The following is a 20,023-nucleotide window of genomic DNA, read 5'->3' as shown; positions in this document are numbered from 1 at the left end:
AGGGGTCGATTCCCCCCTCAGCCATGCTCGAAGTGTTTTTCCGTGGTTTTCTACTTCTCCTCCAGGCAAATGCTGCGAAGGTACCTAACTCAAGGCCACGGCCGCTTCCTTCCCTCTTCCTTGTCTATTCCGTCCAAACTTCCCATTCCCCTACAAGGCCCCTGTTCAGAAAAGCAGGTGAGGTCGCCAGGGCGAGATAGTGGTCCTCCTCCCCAGTTGTAAATCCTGACCCCAAAGTCTCACGCTCTAGGACACTGCTCTTGAGGCGGTAGAGGTGAGATCCCTCGCCGAGTCCGAGGTAAAAACCAACCCGGGAGGGTAAATGGATTAAGAAAGAAAGAAAGAAAGAAAGAAAGAAAGAAAGAAAGAAAGAAAGAAATAATCATAATAAGACATTTATATTCGAAAATATTTTGGTTCACTTCAAACATAGATATGCAGATTAAAAATATATTTTTGAAGACTATTCTGTCGAGTGTGGCAGTGAGTGGAAGTGAAGCATGGACAATGCCTGACGCAGAAAAAAAATGAGTACAGAAGCTTTTGAAATGTGGTATTACAGAGGAATTCGAAACGTAACATGCGTAGATCGGATTACAAAGGGATACTGAATCGCGGTGGCGAGAGCATGATGAGGCGAAATTTAATGATAAAAATGAAATAATAGAACACATCTTGAGACATCCAGAACTTGTTAGGTTGGATGGTTTTTGAGGGCATAATATGTCATTTGCTAAAATTTTAAATAATGGGTCCTATGATGCCTTTGCTGGCGAGATGTAGTGTTTACAGTGCACTGTGTCTTCTGGTATGGGCTATATCAAATTTGTTACTTTCATTAACCTGTCTCCATCCTTGGCTTTGACAATATGAAAGTGACAGGTATGAGTGATGCTAGTAATACCATTCCTTATGCAGCCAGTCCCTGTTATGAATGGTGTGAAAATATCGCTCATATGGTCGGTTGGTGCATGCATTTCAGTGGGCTTGGCAGACTGATATGTAATAGCAGCGGCTGGCTCGATGACGAAAGCAACGGGAAACTACCTCACTCCTCACCCTAGTACGCCTCTTCAGTAACGCCTAGGCTATTTATGACAGCTGTTGGCGGAGCTGCAGAGGATCAAACCAGCCTTCGGGCTGAATACCCAACATACATAGGCCTACATGATAAAATAAAATTCACCGCTTGCATCCGGGAGATAGTAGGTTCGAATCCCACTATCGGCAGCCCTGAAAATGGTTTTCCGTGGTTTCCCATTTTCACACCAGGCAAATGCTGGGGCTGTACGTTAATTAAGGCCACGGCCGCTTCCTTCCAACTCCTAGGCCTTTCCTATCCCATCGTCGCCATAAGACCTATCTGTGTCGGTGCGACGTAAAGCAACTAGCAAAAAAAAAAAAAAAAATCACCACGTAGGTTATACTTAGAATCCAAGTTTCAGTTTTAAAATGTCATGAATTTCCTTCGTAACTCTAACGATTTTCCATTAAATTAAACTTTCTGGTGTTAACACACGCATTCCAGTGACATAAAAATAATTTACACCCTACGGATATGACATGTTAGTTGCATTGCCAACAATCGACCAGTCAACGACAGCTATATTCTGATAGTTTTCTAATAACATTTATTTACGAAGACTCAAAGGTACATAATTACCGCTAAAGACAACTAAAATATTAGTATAATACATACTGTTTACAGCTGAACTTCAGTCTTATTCAATAGTATACCGACAGATGTCAGGCCGGTTGGTGAATACGCATCTCAGTGCATGTCAGATTAATATAGAATAGTGTCTTTAGGCTCACGGAAAAAAGCTTTTCCAGTACGCTTTTTCAATGAGGCCCAGACTCTTTATCATACCTGATGAAACTAGGCTAGTTGCTTTACGTCGCACCGACACAGATAGGTCTTATGGCGACGATGGGACAAGGAAGGGCTGGGAGTGGGAAGGAAGCAGCCGTGGCCTTAATTAAGGTACAGCCCCAGCATTTGCCTGGTGTGAAAATGGGAAACCACGGAAAACCATTTTCAGGGCTGCCGACAATGGGGTTCGAACCTACTATCTCCCGAATACTGGATACTGGCCGCACTTAAGCGACTGCAGCTATCGAGCTCGGTTCTGATGAAACTCTTTAGGGATCCAACCAGTCTTTCGGCAGATGACGACATAGGGCCTACTTACACATACACATTAACGGAGAAGTCAAACCCTACGATTTCGAAAGAATAATGTATTCTCTGTATCTTCGCGGGGGGCATCCTTGACCAAGAACCCCAAGTAAGGCTTATCATTATATGGATCCAAGAGAACGAGCCATTTCCTAATCAACATGACAAGGACATCCCGTTCAAATTCTCCGCTCTTCATTATTCTGCAAGTGTTGCCAACAGTGACCCGTATTTGGACCTAGCACACTTTGAACAGCCTGTTAAAGGTATTAAGCAGTGGCAGAGACTCAGAAGAAAACATTCTATCCACGTCACGCACGACAACATTTCAAGATTAATCACAATTAAAACAACAGTTAAAATGGCGAGGTTCATCTCTGAAAACGTCGAAAAACTTTAATTAAGCAGTGTAGAAATTAAGACAAGAAACGAATAAAGGTACCGGCATTATGTGAAATCAAATGGAGGTCTGGAAGAGCCTCACAATGTTGGCTGCAGGGCATTCTATTTAAAACTGAAAGAAATAAATTGCCTCAGAAGAACACTTCCTATTAAGGGTACCTCGACATGGAAAGTAATCTACAATTCACAGTTTGAATTTTCACTTCTTTCAATAAAGAGTGCTGCTCTGATTCGAAAATGATACAAGTGTATGTTCCTGCTACAGAACTGTATTTTAAATGATCATTTAATAATAATATTATTTGCTTTACCTCCCACTAACTACTTTTACGGTTTACGGAGACGCCGAGTTGTCGGAATTTAGTCTCGCAGGAGTTCTTTTACGTGCCAGTAAATCTACTGACACGAGACTGACGTATTTGAGCACCTTCAAATAACACCGGACTAAGCCAGGATTGAACCTGCCAAGTTGGGGTCCGAAGCCCAGCGCCTCAACCGTCTGAGCCACTCAGCCCGGTAAATTATTATTTAAATATGGAGGATCAACTGCCACTCCCCCTCAGTCAGCTAACATTACATATCCAAAATATCCAAAAATTACATTTTTGATGTAAAAAAATGGCGAATTAGCCCCAGCGAGCTCGATAGCTGCAGTCGCTTAAGTGCGGCCAGTATCCAGTAATCGGGAGATAGTGGGTTCGAGCCCCACTGTCAGCAGCCCTGAAGATGGTTTTCCGTGGCTTCCCCTTTTCACACCAGGAAATTGCCGGAGCTGTACCTTAATTAAGGCCACGGCCGCTTCTTTCCACTTCCTAGGCCTTTCCTATCCCATCGTCGCCATAAGACCTATCTGTGTCGGTGCGACGTAAAGCAATTAGCGAATTAGACCCGAAGGGTCACGGTCTACCAAGCGACCGCCGATCAGCCCGAAAGCCTGCAGATTACGAGGTGTCGTGTGGTCTGCACGACGGCCGTTTTTCTTGGCTTTATGCACCGCGGCCGCTATCTCACCGTCATATAGCTCCTAGACCTCGAACCAGTCTTCAGTTGAAGGTAAAAACCACTGATCTGGCTGGAAATCGAGCCCGGGACCTGCGGGTAAGACGCAAACACGCTACCCCTACTAGACCGCATGGCCGGTTTAAAAGAATATTTAGCCACTGTATACATTTCTCAGGAACCATAAGAAATACAGCAATCAAACCCTGAAGAGTTCATTAATTGCCCAGACGCTACGACGAAGTACTGCAGAACTAATATGGCACTAATCACGTCTCAAGTTTAAGGGTAATATTTCTTATTGAGAGCGCATTTCAGGAGGGTAAACTACTTAATTCGTTAACATGCAAAAAAAGTTTTATGACCAAGTAATTTTTCCCCGTGAAAATACCTGAAATTGTGGTAAAAATGGACGTTTTCAGTTGCAAATCGCATTTCTGTTTATGAAGAAAAGGGGATAGGTAGTTGATGTCAAAAGGTGAGCAAAGTTTGGTTGCGTAGGAACACATAGTTTTAGAAATGATCCTACAAAATGGGCCGTAAAACATGCGGGTTTCACATTTAGGTGCCTGTAAGTGACTTAGTGAGCTCAATATGTTAGACGACTTGGAGACTCAAACCTCATCCTTTCATTTCCCTTAGACAAAACGATGAACAAACAATACATTGACACTTCATGCATTCGCTGAATTTGCAGCGAAAATGGACAAAGAAAGAAATATTCGCATTTTTATACAATGTACCAGCATCCTCCACTGGCATGTGTAAAGTTTAAATCCTGAAAAGCTGATATTTACAAAATGTGGCAGAATTAAGCAAGAGCCATCGTTGTTGCCATCTGGAATATTCGACCGTACTTATGAAAATCACCGAACATCACGAAAACTTCCGCCACCGTAACGTGTCGTTTAGGATGGTTAGCGCTATTAGCTACAGTTTCAGCAGGCCCAGGTTCGATTCCTGATAGTGCCAGATATTTAGGAATGGCACGAGGGCTTCTGTGTGGTTAAAATGGTACATGCAGGTCACCTCCATAGATGTGCCCGAAAAGAGTTGCACCACCTCAGGACGAGGACATGAATTATTAGTCCAGCTCCATAGCTAAACTGTCAACACACTGGCCTTCGGTTCAGAGGACTCCGGGTTCGATTCCGACTGGGTCAGTGATTTCAATCTTAAATGGTTAATAACTCGGGAACTGGGTGTTAGCGCAGTGTTAAGAGAGATTGTTGCCTAGTTGCACAGCCGCTAAAAAAAGAAGTACAGGTACCCTTTTCTCAGAAAAGAATTAACCTATGGATATATTATTTAGTGGTTAACCGCAGGTTTGTATCTACATGGAAGTTGAATTACATATTAACAATTAATATTATATGTTAAAAATTAACCGCGATCCTGTAAGAAACAAAATTAATGATTACCACCACCCGAAATGGAGCTTTTTTTTTTCAAGTTCCTGTACCGGCACAGATAGCCTGGATCTTACGGCGACGATTGGATAGGGGAAGGCTAGGAGTGAGAAGGAAGCGCCTGTGGCCTTAATTACAGTACAGCCCCTGGTGTGAAAATGGGATACCACGGAATACCATCTTCTGGGCTGCCGACAGCGTGGTTCGAACCCACTATCTCGCGAATGCAAGCTCGGTGCTGAGCGCCCCTAATCGCACGGCCATCTCGCTCGGAGGAGCTATCTATAATATACGCCTACCAATTTCGACATTCCCATTATGCTGCTGTCTAGCAACGAAAACGAAATTCTACGTGATGGTTCCTACAGCTAATTCAATTTTGTACGATGATAGTGAATGCCCCACCAGAAATCTTTAATATCCCAGTAAGAATTACACGATTTTTGACCTCCCTTCAAAAATCTATTACCTCTCTCAGCCGGGATCAAGGGTCAGACACTCTACCGCTGATCCACGAAGTCAGAATACCCCATATAATAGGCCTACTGGTCGCCTAGATCAAAGAGATTTGCCCTCTAATTTTTATGGATGTTATGTCTGTCGAGGGCAACAGGCGGTGGTCGTCAGAAGCTTTTCATGCCCAGGACGATCGTTGATTTTTATTCGCCCTCTCCCCTACTCCAGAGCACAATCAGCTGGTTCCCTCACCCGCATGACACACTGCCGCGCTCCTCGGCACGCACACGGAACGTCACGCAGCGTCCGACAATACCTGACGGCGAACGTCGCAGACAAGCCACGTGGTTTAATTACGAAGGGGAGGATAAAGAGAATAGGAAATGTGCGACGTTCAATAATTAAGTCACTACACAGCAACAATCGAATTTGTACCCGGGACAAAAACATCATCAGGACTGCTGAACAATATAGAACAAAGATCGTATAGGAAACATGGCCCTACGAATTACATTTTTGTGCCAATAATTTAACGTCACTCTAATACATACAGCATTTTTTATGCTACTCTAGGATGGGAAATGGCAAAGGTTCGAAAGGCCGCGACCTGCAACGTACACCATGGAGCCAACTCGCTCGGTCCCAAGAAACGAGGCTGGACTTAAGGAACCTGCAGTTGACCAAGAGGAACTTAAGACGTATTGCATATTCCACCTGGAATGTATGCGAAGTCTCGAGTATTTTTCCTACAGCAAATACCTTTTTAATCATACATGAGGCCATTTCTTTTCAGTTAAAATTCAGTTAATTTATAACTGTTAGATTCTTCCGTCTGTCGAAACTAGTTTATAAATAAAATTTAGAAACTACCTTAAAAAAATATATAACAGAATTATACCTGAAAAAGAAACAAATTATTATTATTATTATTATTATTATTATTATTATTATTATTATTATTATTATTATTATTATTTACAATCTGCTTTGCGTCGCAGACACAGATATGGTTTAGATAGGAAGGAAAGGCCTAGGAGTGAGAAGGAAGCAACCGTAGCCTTAATTTAGGTACAACCCCTAGCATTTGCCTGGTGTGAAAATGGGAAACCACGGAAAACCGTCTTCAGGGCTGGCGGCAGTGGGTTTCGTACCCATTATATCCTGAATGCAAGCTGGAAGCTACGTGGCCCAATCTGCACAGTCACTTGCTCGATAAACAAATGAATTGAAAATAGAATCTGATAAAATAAATTTCGTGTGGCTATTTCTAGCCGAGTGCAGCCCTTGTAAGGCAGACCCTGTGACGAGGGTGGGCGGCGTCTGCCATGTGTAGGTAACTGCGTGTTATTGTGGTGGAGGACAGTGTTATGTGTGGTGTGTGAGTTGGAGGGATGTTGGGGACAGCACAAACACCCAGCCCCCGGGCCAATGGAATTAACCAATGAAGGTTAAAATCCCCGACCCGGCCGGGAATCGTCGTTTTGTTGTTTTGAAAGTCTGCAATGATTTCATTGTCCATGAATACATCATTTGTTCAGGAAGATCCTTGGCATACAACACGTTCACTTTTCAAAGGAGGTTCAAAAAATTCTACACTCAAGAGAATTGAAGTAGCAAGACTACGAATTTAGTCAAGTCTCAATATACATATGGCACATACATACATACATACATACATACATACATACATACATACATACATACATACATACATACATACATACATATGAGGTCCGACTCGTTGGCTGAATGGTCAGTGTTGAGGCCTTCGTTTCAGAGGGTCTCGGGTTCGATTCACGTCGAGTCCGGGAGTTTAATCGCGTGTTATTAATCCTACTGGCTCAGGGACTGGGTGTTTATGTTTATCCCAACGCTCTCCTCTTCATATTCAGACACACCCACCACAATACCCACCACCTCAGAAACAAGCAATAATCATGTCATCTCTCCAAATCGGGTTGGCGTCAGGAAGGACATCTGACCGTAAAACAGGGCCAAATCTACATGTGCGACATGGTTCGCACTCGCAACCCCACGGGCGTGGGAAAGCGGTAGAAGAAGATTACATACATATGAGGCTACATCTCCTGTAAAAACGAGTGTCTCTTGAAGATAAGTACATCTACATTAGTCTGGAGTTGATCATCCAAGCTGAAATGATTAATGTCCTCGATCACAGAACAAGAGATTCAGATTCGATTCTCAATAGCGAGCAAATATTCGGTCCCTTTAACTTAAATAATAAAAAAGTCCTAAATTCATTATCAATTACGAGAAGAGGCCGAAGACTTCACTCTGTAATTAAGCCTTTTCCAAGTCTTACAGTTCGTGTAACTGCTCAGTGTCTGTGACAAAATCCCGACGCAAGACGTGTCATTCATCATCTTTTCGAAATTACCAGAGCACACACAATCAACGGCGACATTGAAGGTGGACAAATATACCTGTCACCAGTGTGATTAATTCACTGCAACATTCACATTTAAATTACACTGTCAACGTGCTGGGCTTCTTGAGCATCTCGTGTTTATTTGAACTCGCACAGATCCCTCTTGTTTATTTTTTTGTAGTCTGGAGGAGTGCACGAAGAACGCTCACGACTATGTGTAGGTAGTCAGTGGAGGATTAGGAAAATGTCTTCTGAATGTAAGAGGCAGGCACCCAGAGTCCTAAGTGACATAACCATCAAGCTCAGCAAATAAGGATTCACTTCTTCAAAAGCCTCAGAGCAGAGGAAACACTATGCAAGTTTAAATGAAATGTTTGATAAGATTTCCTCTGGAAGGCGTGAGAATGGCACCTAGTTCAGTTCAATGCAGAGAACTGAGTGCGAAGTCGTACGAACCCATTACAGCAGTGTTCTCAATGGTCTTCGAGAAGCAAGCTGGTCATTTTTCTCAACGGAAACAACGAAAATCTATATATTAAAAAAATTTATAAAAACTAAAGTCAGTCAGTCCGGCCATTCTATCAGGTCTATTTCCTTCATTTTTAAAAACCGAAAGGTATTCATGCACAGATTTGTCATCAGGTACTACAAATCACTTAACTTCCGCCTTCCTCAAATTATTTGATTTTTTCAATTTTTTGTAGCAATCTTATATTTGGTTCTAATTGAGATACGAAGTTCGTTTTGGTCTAAAAACACTCAGTGGATCAAGCGCTTTCTTTTGAGGTAACAACGACTTAAATTTGTAGATTCTGAGAAAAGTTATCAGTACGGATGTCTCCATGACGAAGATCTTTGAAGGACTTTTTAACAGTTCGGCGCGTACTGATGTTCCAAGGAACGTTTAATTCAATTTCTTTTTGTGATGTATTTTCAAGTGTTTTGTTGACAAAATATTACATTATATTACCACAACAGATCATGTGCTTTATTTCATTAATTCAAAACTTTGCAAATACATCCGTGAGGATAGTAACGAACAACACCATACTTTGTACATTGCGGGCGGACCCAGCGGGAAACTGCTAGTATTAATAATAATGTTGTTGGATTTACGTCCTATAACTACTTTTACGGTTTTCGGAGACGTCGAGGTGCCAGAATTTAGTCCCGCAGGAGTTCACGTGCCAGTAAATCTACCGACACGAGACTGACATATTTGAGCACCTTCAAATACCATCGGACTGAACCAGGATCGAACCTGCCAAGTTGGGGTCAGAAGACCAGCGCCTCAACCATCTGAGCCACTCAGACGAAAATATTAGAAGAAAAGCTAAGCAGGACGTGACTTTTCCTCCTAGCTTCATTATAAGCATGTTTTTCGAAGAAATAATAATAATAATAATAATAATAATAATAATAATAATAATGGGGACATTTCTGCAAAAAGAAAAACATTTAGCAACTCTACTATACACTCCTCGAAGTTTACTTAGGAATAGCAAAGCCGTCTCCGTACCATGGTGAAGTGGAAAGTAATAAGAGGCACAGTGTGTTGAGCTCTACGCCCAGCCGACTTTGTCCCCAGGAATTAACCTGATACTCCTTTTTGGTGTAGGCTGAGTGAACCTCAAGTCATACTTCTTTACAATTTGATATCTCGTATGTAAATGGTTCAATGTCCTCACAGCGAACCTAACCCATGTCCTTCCGGCTAAACTGAACACTCGTTCACCACCTCGGCTAGGCAGTCTCTCTTACTCAGGCGTACCGTTACAAGCTGCTGGCTAGTTTTATTTTTACCGAAAGAGTTGGCCATGCGGTTAGGGTCAAGGAGCGGCGAGTTTGCATTCGGGAGATGATGGGTTCGAACCTCACTATCGGCAACCAGGAAGATGGTTTTCCGTAGTTTCCCATTTTTACGCTTGGTAAATGCTGGGGCTGTACCTTAATTAAGATCATGACCACTTCCTTCTCACTCCCCGCCCTTTCCTGTCTCAGTGTCTCCGTAAGACCTATCTGAGTTGGTGCGAAGTAAAACAAATAGGTTTTTTTTAAGTTAAGTGAACCCTCTATTATTATTGTTACTACAAATTATGTATTATTACAGTATGCGGACAACGTTTCATTAATGAAATATACAATATCGTCGCTTCACCGGTAAAAGGTTGTAATCCACAAAGCTCTTCCTATCGATTATTCTCCTTAAGACTGGTCACGCCTCCCAGCCACATATGGTTATGCAGTTCATCAGAACAAATGTTGTGTTCATTTTCCTATGCCCATGTGTAAAGGAAAATTAACCTTACTGTACCGTACTATACGAATGTATGCTTGCATTAGGTATTTACGCACTCTTGTTGTATAATGCATGTTAGGTTCATTTTCGGTTACTCGTCGGCATAGGAAAACGAACACAACGGACATTGTTCTGATGGGCTGCATATCCATATGTGGCTGGGAGGCGTGACCAGTCTTAAGGAGAATAATCGATAGGAAGAGCTTTGTTGATTACAACCTTTTACCGGTGAAGCGACGATATATGACACATTTTAATTATTGAACTTGGTGTCCTAGTTTTTAGCCTGATATGTCCTCGGTCCCGGCACTTCCATCTATTGGGATCTTCTACATGTATAGAAAAAATCCCAATCTTTATCCTATCATGGATTTAAGATTATAATGATTCTCGAAAAAGTGAGCGTTTTAAAATGCTCTTTTTGCCTCGGCACCCTCAGAACGTCCATTAAAGGTTGCGTGTTGATTGCGGACAGCCTCGATTACGAACACCCCCTTAATAGTCTCGATTGCATACACAAAATATTTGGGAAGAGTACCAGCTCGTTCCAGGGTTTTCCTTTCCACCCGCCTTACCAACCCAGTTCTATCTAGTTGTCATACAGAATGTTATCTCTACTATAGTGTTGAGTTTTTAGTTTATTTCTGTCCATTAACCTTTCTTGTGCTATTATGGAATTTATCGAGACGGAGAAAGGTAAGCCATGCGCTTTATTGCATGGTTATAGTTACAGACAATTTAGAATTAGTAAAAATGGTGTTACCGTATGGATTTGTTTGAAGTAGAAAACGAAGGAGAAGTGAAATGAAAGTGATTTACTAAAGAAAAAGAAAAGGACACGCAGTTGCAAAGTTTGGTCTGGGAAGACTTGGGAGTAAGGAGACGAGCTGCTCGAATAAGTGGTATGTTCCGCGCTGTCAGTGGAGAGATGGCGTGGGAGGACATCAGTAGACGAATAAATTTGGATGGTGTCTTTAAAAATAGGAAAGATCACAATATGAAGATAAAGTAGGAATACAAGAGGACAAATTGGGGCAAATATTCGTCTATAGGGAGGGGAGTTCAGGATTGGAATAACTTACCAAGGGAAATGTTCAATAAATTTCCAATTTTTTCGCAATCATTTAAGAAAAGGCTACGAAAACAACAGAAATAGAGAATCTGCCACCTGGGCGACTACCCTAAATGCAGATCAGTATTGATTGTTGTTGTTGTTGTGGTTGGCGCTAACAATGAACCTTTACGCACTTGCACTTGTAATAAAGGTACAATGTAGGTGCTTTATTTCACCAAGGCTTATCTGTGAAAAATAGTGTCTGCAATCGAGGCACATCGAGACTATTATGGGGTGTCCGCAATCGAGACTGTCCGCAACAAAGACGCAACCGAAAGGGGAAAACCCTGGAACGAGCTCGCACTCTTCCCAAACATTTTGTGTCCATAGTCGAGACTGTTCGCAATCGCGACGATACCCCGTAAAATTCTAGCGAATGCGGAAAAATCCAGACATTAAAACAAGGTGGTGAGCTTTTGGAGACAAGAGAAAGGCCCCTTGAATCTCCTACGTTAGTTCCCTCATCAGTGTGTTCACTTCACTATGCGCCAGCAGATTTTCACATGTCCGGACTGCATCGTGAGCTACCTCTTGCTCTATTATCACAGCTACTTCGATAGACACACCACTAAGTACAAATAGTTGGTTCACACGGTCTTTATTTACTGTACCGGATGCCAGACAAAATTATGGCGTCAAAGCTTTCTAAGCTGTAAGATTTACTGCACATAAAACTTGAAATGCCTCCACAGCAAACAAAGGAACACAGCTAGAGATAGTGCACTGCTATGCATCAGATGAAAAAGATGAGTCCGTCCGTCGTATTCTGATTTTTTTTTTTTTTTTTTTTTTTTTGGCAATACAATATTTGAGACCAACGTCACTAGGTATTTTTGGGTGGATGGCTGGTGATGTGATGCCTTGTTATTTTTGTGCTAAAAGTAAACGTTTTTAAGCCGAATTGAGTGGCTCAGACGGCTGAGGCTCCAGCCTTCTAACCCCAAATTGACAGGTTCGATCCTGGTTCAGTCCGATAGTATTTGAAGATGCTGCCAAGTTGGGGTCATAAAGCCAGCGCCTCAACCGTCTGAAACACTCACCCCCGCAGAGAGGGTTTGATCATCGTATCATAAAGACAAAAAGTTTGGTTAGTATTATAAAATACCAGAGATATTCCGAGTGACAAAGTGTTACAAGAAATGCAGTAATTACTGTACTAATATAGTACATGCCTCATGAATATTACTTGATAAAATTCTTTAAAAGTTTGACAACCTTAGCCTTGTGAGGTATTTCCTGGATCAGAATTATGTTAGACAACCTTAGCCTTGTGAGGTATTTCCTGGATCAGAATTATGTTACATAGCCCCTCCTCATGTACTTACTACACATTAACTACATGTATTTTCTATGTTTTCGTCTTCTTTAGATTTCTTTTCCCATATTTCTCTGATAATGTTATATAATTTTGATGTTCTTTCCGGTTCCTTCCATTCTCTAGTTTACAGTAGCTTAGAACGAGTGTAAAGTTCGGGTTCATTTTTAATTTTTATCTCTCTTTCCCATCTATATATTTCTCTCCGATTTCTCTAGTTTCTTTACAGTGTTTCAGGAGATGTTCCACTTCCATATGTTTGTTGCATAGAATGCATTTATTTTCCTCATTTATTCCTCTTAAGAGTATTCTTGTATGCTCCCATCAACCATCAAATTATCCCTCATTTCCCTTTTTGTTAACATCTGAGTCCTTATTGTCATTTTTGCACTCATTTTACAAAATTGTACTAGAGTTCTCTTGCTGTTACATTCCCTCATTGTCTTTCTATATATTTTCCTCTTTGGATAATCTTCTTACACAACCTCCTGTCAACCCGGAGTATATGGAGAGTGCTGAACCAAACACAACATCCGACAAGATGAAGGAGAACGCAAAAGAAACGCCCGTCCATCAGATACGAGCAAATAAGGTCGTAAGTCCTTCTAACTTAGACGCAGCGAGTAACACAAGGTCAGCAGAGTTCTAGAGTGTAAAACCTCGAAGTTAGAAAGACAAACAGTATTTACCCAATGCCCCACACTCTGTTTGCGAGCTGCATGAGATAAGCCTCTCCAGTGACCGAACATTACAGGTGACCGCATGACATAATCACATCATTATGTCCCTCTGAACTCATTCGCATGAGTCACTGTTTTCTCAACACTAACAAAACCCTTGGGAACAGCAAACAAAACCGAGCAGCCTTCAAATTCTGTGCGGTAACAAGATTTACAAACAACTGGCAGTTTCTCTACATTCAGTTTGAGACAAACACTAAAATACAGTAACAAAACCTCTATAAATTGAACATCATGGAAAGAGAAACATACTTCGATTTATTAAAGGTCTATGTGAAACTTCACCACTAACTATAAAACATACAGTGGATGTTTATCAGTAAGTCAATCTATGTGAAACTTCACCACTAACTATAAAACATACAGTGGATGTTTATCAGTAAGTCAATCTCAAATTTAATGACTTGAAAAAAATCGTTTATTGTTTACAAATTCATTTTTAAAGGTTCTAATAACCAAGGTAAAAATGGTGTTTGAATGACAATGGAACCACACTTATTGCAACATTTTATTTCAATAAGGAACACAAAGATTACATGATTAAATAATAAAAATTAAGAAATAAAGACTATCCCCATGGATAATTTGAAATGTACGATGCTTTATAATGTGAAGTATTTGCATTTCAATTCCGTTTCTATTGTTATTCTTGTTGGAGGAGCCATGTCAATCATTCGAGAAGTTTTATTTTTCCAATTTGCTTTACCTCGCACCGACACAGATAGGTCTTATGGCGACGATGGGATAGGAAAGGCCTAGGAGTGGGAAGGAAGCGGCCGTGGCCTTAATTAAGGTTAGCATTTGCCTAGTGTGAAAATGGGGAACCACACGGAAAAACCAACTTTAAGGTTGCCGACAGTGGGGTTCGAACCCACTATCTCCCGGATGCAAGCTCACAGCTGTGCGGGCGCCCCCTAATCGCACGGCCAACTCGCCCGGTGAGAAGTTTTAGACACGCGTCAGGCGTGTGTACAATAACACGCGCACATTCATTTTTTTCTTTTTCAGCGACTGTATGTTAGTCAGAAGGCTGGTTGATTCCCTAACAGACATACCTTCACTTGTCATGGATAGCCTTCCTAGACGTCAATGAAGAGGCATACTAGGGAAATGAGTGAGGTACTTTCCCATTGCTTTCCTCACTGAACCAGAAGGTGCTATTGCATATCAGTCTACCAAGCCCACTGAAATGAAATAGCGTATGGCTTTTAGTGCCGGGAGATCCCAGGACGGGTTCGGCTCGCCAGGTGCAAGTCTTCTGATTTGACTCCCGTAGACGACCTGCGCGTCGTGATGAGGATGGAATGATGATGAAGACAACACATACACCCAGCCCCCGTGCCAGGGAAATTAACCAATGATGATTAAAATTCCCGACCCTGCCGGGAATCGAACCCGGGACCCCTGTGACCAAAGATGAGCACGCTAACCATTTAGCCATGGAGCCGGACAACCCACTAAAACACGCACTAAACGACTCCATGAGACACACCATCCATTACAGGGACTTGATGCATAGAGAGACAGGTCAATGAAAGTACCGATCTTGTTCTAGTTCTTACCAGAAGACAGAGTGCACTGTTAGCACTACTGTATGTCTTCTCAGGAGTAGATCTGGACTTAGATCTCCAGCACCAATGTAATGCTAAAAGTTCCGTCGGGAACCGTTTTATTCCGGTTAATGACTTTTGATGAAACAGCCTACTACACATGAGTAACCCACAAACACTATGTGCATCAGGCAAACTCAAGGGAGCGTTCTGGGCATTGTTGAATCACAGGAAATGACAAAAAATATTCCGTCATTAGCGGCAAAGTTGAAAAACATCTCACATTAGCAATGAGTCTGCAGGACCACCATCCCTCCTCCCGGAAACAGTAGAATGTAGAGTCGGAATCGTGCTCGTAACAGCTGAATATATCCTTGATAAGTAGAAAAGCAGGAAATTAAAAAAATCAAAACAGACAGGAACTAGCTGAAGGCTTTAGAACATTATGAGTGTATGCGAAATGTGTGCACGGCTAAACTAGGTGCACTTACTAACGTAATTGAAGTCCGACTCGTTGGCTGAATGGTGAGCGTACTGGCCTTCGGTTCAGAGGGTCCCGGGTTCGATTCTCGGCCGGGTCGGGGATTTTAACCTTCATTGGTTAATTCCAATGGCCCGGGGGCTGAGTGTTTGTGCTGTCCCCAACATCCCCGCAACTCACACACCACACATAACACTATCCTCCACCACAATAACACGCAGTTACAACACATGGCAGATGCCGCCCACCCTCACCGGAGGGTCTGCCTTACAAGGGCTGCACTCGGCTAGAAATAGGCACACGAAATTATTATTATAACGTAATTGAAGAACCAGTCTGAAGACTGAATTTACGAACCAGAAATACACGGTGCTGCGAAATTAAATGCAAACTCAACAGAAGATGATTTCTTTACTTAATTATTAATTCTGAGAACAGTAATATGAGTCTATTGAATTCACACTTATTTCAGATAGAGATATTCATCCTGGAGACGTCCAACTGAATTACTTTTATATATTCTGTATCCCACATTTTTTGATATTTTCCCTAACAGAATATCTCTAATGAATTAATTATGAAGTGGTGGTGATGGTGATTATTGTTTTAAGAGCAAGTACAACTAGGCAACCGCTCAGCAGATAAACAATTTAGAGGTGATACTTACCGGTAAGTGTTTGAAATAGGCACACGTTTGTTGGAGCAGCCAATGGGATGGGTGCACTCGGCATTAGGGCTAATGACGGGAATACCTGGGTGAAAACCGTCAAAGTAGTTAGTGGAACGTAAATAACCTTAAATTATTAGTACTCGGATAGCCTCCGTGGCTCAGACGGCAGCGCGTCGGCCTCTCACCGATGGATACCGTGGTTCAAATCCCGGTCACTCCATGTGAGATTTGTGCTGGACAAAGCGGAGGCGGAACAGGTTTTTCTCCGGGTACTCCGGTTTTCCCTGTTATCTTTCATTCCAGCAACACTCTCCATTCTCATTTTACAGCATTTATCAGTCATTAATAAATCACTTTGGGAGTGGAGACCCGATCGTACTAATAGCCTATATCTGCTTCATTCATTCCATCTCTGACCCGGTCAATGATTGGAAAACAGGTTGTAGGTTTTCATTTTTCATTAGTACTCGGATATCCGGGTACCTGTTACATGGGGTACGGATCAGAAAATCCAGGTACCCGTTACATAGTATCAATACTTGTGTGTTTTTCCGGCGATATATTTGATTCCCTTTCCCTCTGCGAGATTGCTTCTCTGCTCCGCCACATATCTCTCGCTAAACGTATTGCTCAGTATCCAGAGATAATTTAGTAATTGGTGGTGTTTTTCTTTTACACAAGCAGTTTTCTAAGCGGCTAAATTGAGGTCACTTTTTTCTTAAATGTATTGTTTTGTAAGAACAATTAAAAATGTCCTTTTTGTAAGAAAAAATTGGGTTAGTTTACAGTCATCAGAAATAATCCAGTCAACTTTTCAACAGATTTGTTTCACTGGTTGGAATGTAGAAGTCTTGCCTTACTTTTGTTAGTAAATTTTTTTGATACGTGGCCATCACGTTTACATAAGTACTTTTTGAACAAAAGAATCTATCCTAAAGTCGACATAAACAGATTCAAATTTCAACACATTTAGTGGCCGGGAGGAAAGGGAGCACATACCTACTCCGTATACTGAAATCTATCCCTTTCAGACTGATGGATGTGCGAGAGAAAGATATAATCAAATTCTTTCACATCAGTGGTTATTTATATATCACAGCCATGACGTAAGATGCAATTCATATGAGAACACGTACAACTTTGCCTTTACTTTTATTAGTTAATATGAACATTTCGAAATGACCGGCCTTTATTAATCGTTATCACAAGATTATAAACTGTAAAAAAATTGTAAGAAAACAAAAACAATCTAAACGTTCCCGGGTAATACGAGAATCAGACGGGCACAAGCTTTTTCTTTATTACCTGTATTGGCCCTACTCTAGTTTCACTAGCCTTACTCATAATTGCACAGACGCTTACGTAAAGAAGGAATAGAGCTGTTAAGTTCGACCTTCGTACTCACAGTCAAATCGCTCAAGATCTTTGCTCGGTTTCCTTCAATGCTTGTTATCAAAATGATCTATCAGCTGGTGTCCCAATAATAATAATAATAATAATAATAATAATAATACTCTTGAAGTGCATTTTGTAAAAGGTAATAAGAGAAATGAATCCACCGGGCGAGTTGGCCGTGCGCGTAGAGGCGCGCGGGTGTGAGCTTGCATCCGGGAGATAGTAGGTTCGAATCCCACTATCGGCAGCCCTGAAGATGGTTTTCCGTGGTTCCCCATTTTCACACCAGGCAAATGCTGGGGCTGTACCTTAATTAAGGCCACGGCCCCTTCCTTCCAACTCCTAGGCCTTTCCCATCCCATCGTCGCCATAAGACCTATCTGTGTCGGTGCGACGTAAAGCCCCTAGCAAAAAAAAAAAAAATAATCCAGGAAATTAGATTAGGACATAAAAAGTTGAATATCAAGCTTAATTGTCTAGCCCTTGCAGACTTCTTAGCAATATTTCCGAAAACATTGGACAGCAAGTGAACATATAAACTTTTCGAAAGATACAGCGGAAAAGGCAGAGCTACAAATTTCTTTTGGAAGACAGAAATCGAAACAACGAAAAATCACGATGTTCTAAGATTCCAAAGCACAAGATAGGCAGAATCAACAGAGTGAATAAAGTCAAGTACCTAGGGCAAATAATACAGCCAAACGGCCTAGATAAAGAAGCAAATAAAAAGAGAGTTCAGGAAATGGAAGTTTAAAATCAATTAACGAAGGACATTTACAATTAAAAAATTCCTCAGTTAAAACAAAAATCCAACATTACAACAGCGTCATAAAACCGGAATGCCATTATGCAGCAGAATGTTTAGGCAAACAAAAAAGGAGGAATTCAACAAAAATAACAACATATAGAATAGGGATGCATCACGCAAAACTTGTCCGCTAGGCAGCGTTATGTTAGGGCCCGGATGTTTATGCAGTAATAGGTTAGAATGCAAACTTACTGAAGCGAGTAACAAGTAGAGCCTACCCGCACGACGGTAATGCTATGAGGTTTGCATAAATGTTAGGGGTTCGGCCCATTAGAACCCCTAGAATTTATGTTACTCCCACTACATTACGTTAGAGCGGGCTAGTCGACATTTCCTACTAAATAATTTGGTTTACTAAATAACTTCTTTTTGGTTACTAAATAACTTTGTTAGTAGGAAATGTCGACTAGCCCACTCTAACGTAATGTAGTGGGAGTAACATAAATTCTAGGAGGTTCTAATGGGCCGAACCCCTAATGTTTATGCAAACCTCATAGCATTACCGTCCTGCGGGAAAACTCTACTTATTACTCGCTTCAGTAAGTTTGCATTCTAACCTATTACTGCATAAACATCCGGGGCCTAGAAAGACAGTATGCGCTTTCCGCTTACCGATTGTTTACACATGAGACTAGACGGGATATTTCTAAATTTATGATAGTCGAAATTAAACTGTTACTTTCAATGCATGAATATGGAATTACCATATTCTGCTAATGTTTTGAAAGAGATGGGAAATAATATAGGTGCAATGACGATTGCGGAATTGAAAGCCAAAATGAAGGAAAAGGGCGGAAACATATCTGGAAAGAAGCAAGAGTTGATTGAAAGGTAAGGACTAAATGTAGAATTTATGTTACTCCCACTACATTACGTTAGAGTGGGCTAGTCGACATTTCCTACTAACAAAGTTATTTAGAAACCAAATTATTTAGTAGGAAATGTCGACTAGCCTGCTCTAACGTAATGTAGAGGGAGTATTATAAATTCTAGGGGTTCTAATGGGCCGAACCACTAATGTTTATGCAAACCTCATAACATTACCGTCGCGCGGGTAGACTATACTTGTTACTCGCTTCAGTAAGTTTGCATTCTAACCTATTAGTGATTTTGTTCAGATTGAATTTTTTTAAAGTGCAAATAGCCTTTTGAAAAATTGCCTGACACAGATTAGAGGCATACATCAAGCACGATATTAGCACGACTACCGTACCAGTGGCTACATCCAGTACGACTGAATTGCATTTTCCCTTCAGCGCACGAGTTTCGAATCATAAGACAGATATAAATATTCCAAATTTGAAATTGATGAATTATTTTCAGTTTGTTTTAAACTCATTTCCACTCATTAACTCTTTGACAAATTACAACACACTTTCAAAATCTTGAAATCCTAGAGAAAATACTCATCGACTGGTTTAAAGTTTGTTTCCATTATCTTAAGGTTTGTTTACAACAACAAAAAATTACCGACATAGATCATCACATATCATTACAGTTTGTTTACCCTCTTGTTGGGTTTCATTATTAAAATTATTAACATCATTGTTCAGTGTTCACTGTGAATTTTTATCAATGATTTATATTTTTTTGTTCTTAATTTTCTATGTCGTACTGCCAAAGTTTTAAATAAATAAATTTTGTAAAGAGTTCTGATTCATAATCTTTTTTATTTTTTATTCTTTATCTTTCCTGGCTATTAATTTTAGTTTTTTTTAAATTTCGAAATATCACCAGGGATCACCCGTATTCGACACTGGGATGAACAGCCGGCGCCCAACTTATAAAGTGGAAGGGTAGAGAGGAGTTGGGCTCAT

At 41.0% G+C, this 20,023-nt stretch overlaps 1 protein-coding gene across 4 annotated transcripts in view; it reads right to left on the bottom strand.

Moving 5' to 3' along the window:
* LOC136877472 (lachesin) overlaps positions 1-20,023 on the bottom strand; it is a 616,536-nt gene that overhangs the window by 567,853 nt on the left and 28,660 nt on the right. The window lies entirely within an intron of this gene.

This window comes from Anabrus simplex, chromosome 7, assembly GCF_040414725.1.
Source record: "Anabrus simplex isolate iqAnaSimp1 chromosome 7, ASM4041472v1, whole genome shotgun sequence".
In the NCBI taxonomy this organism is placed as follows: domain Eukaryota; kingdom Metazoa; phylum Arthropoda; class Insecta; order Orthoptera; family Tettigoniidae; genus Anabrus; species Anabrus simplex.
This window is presented reverse-complemented; position numbering and strand designations above follow the sequence as displayed.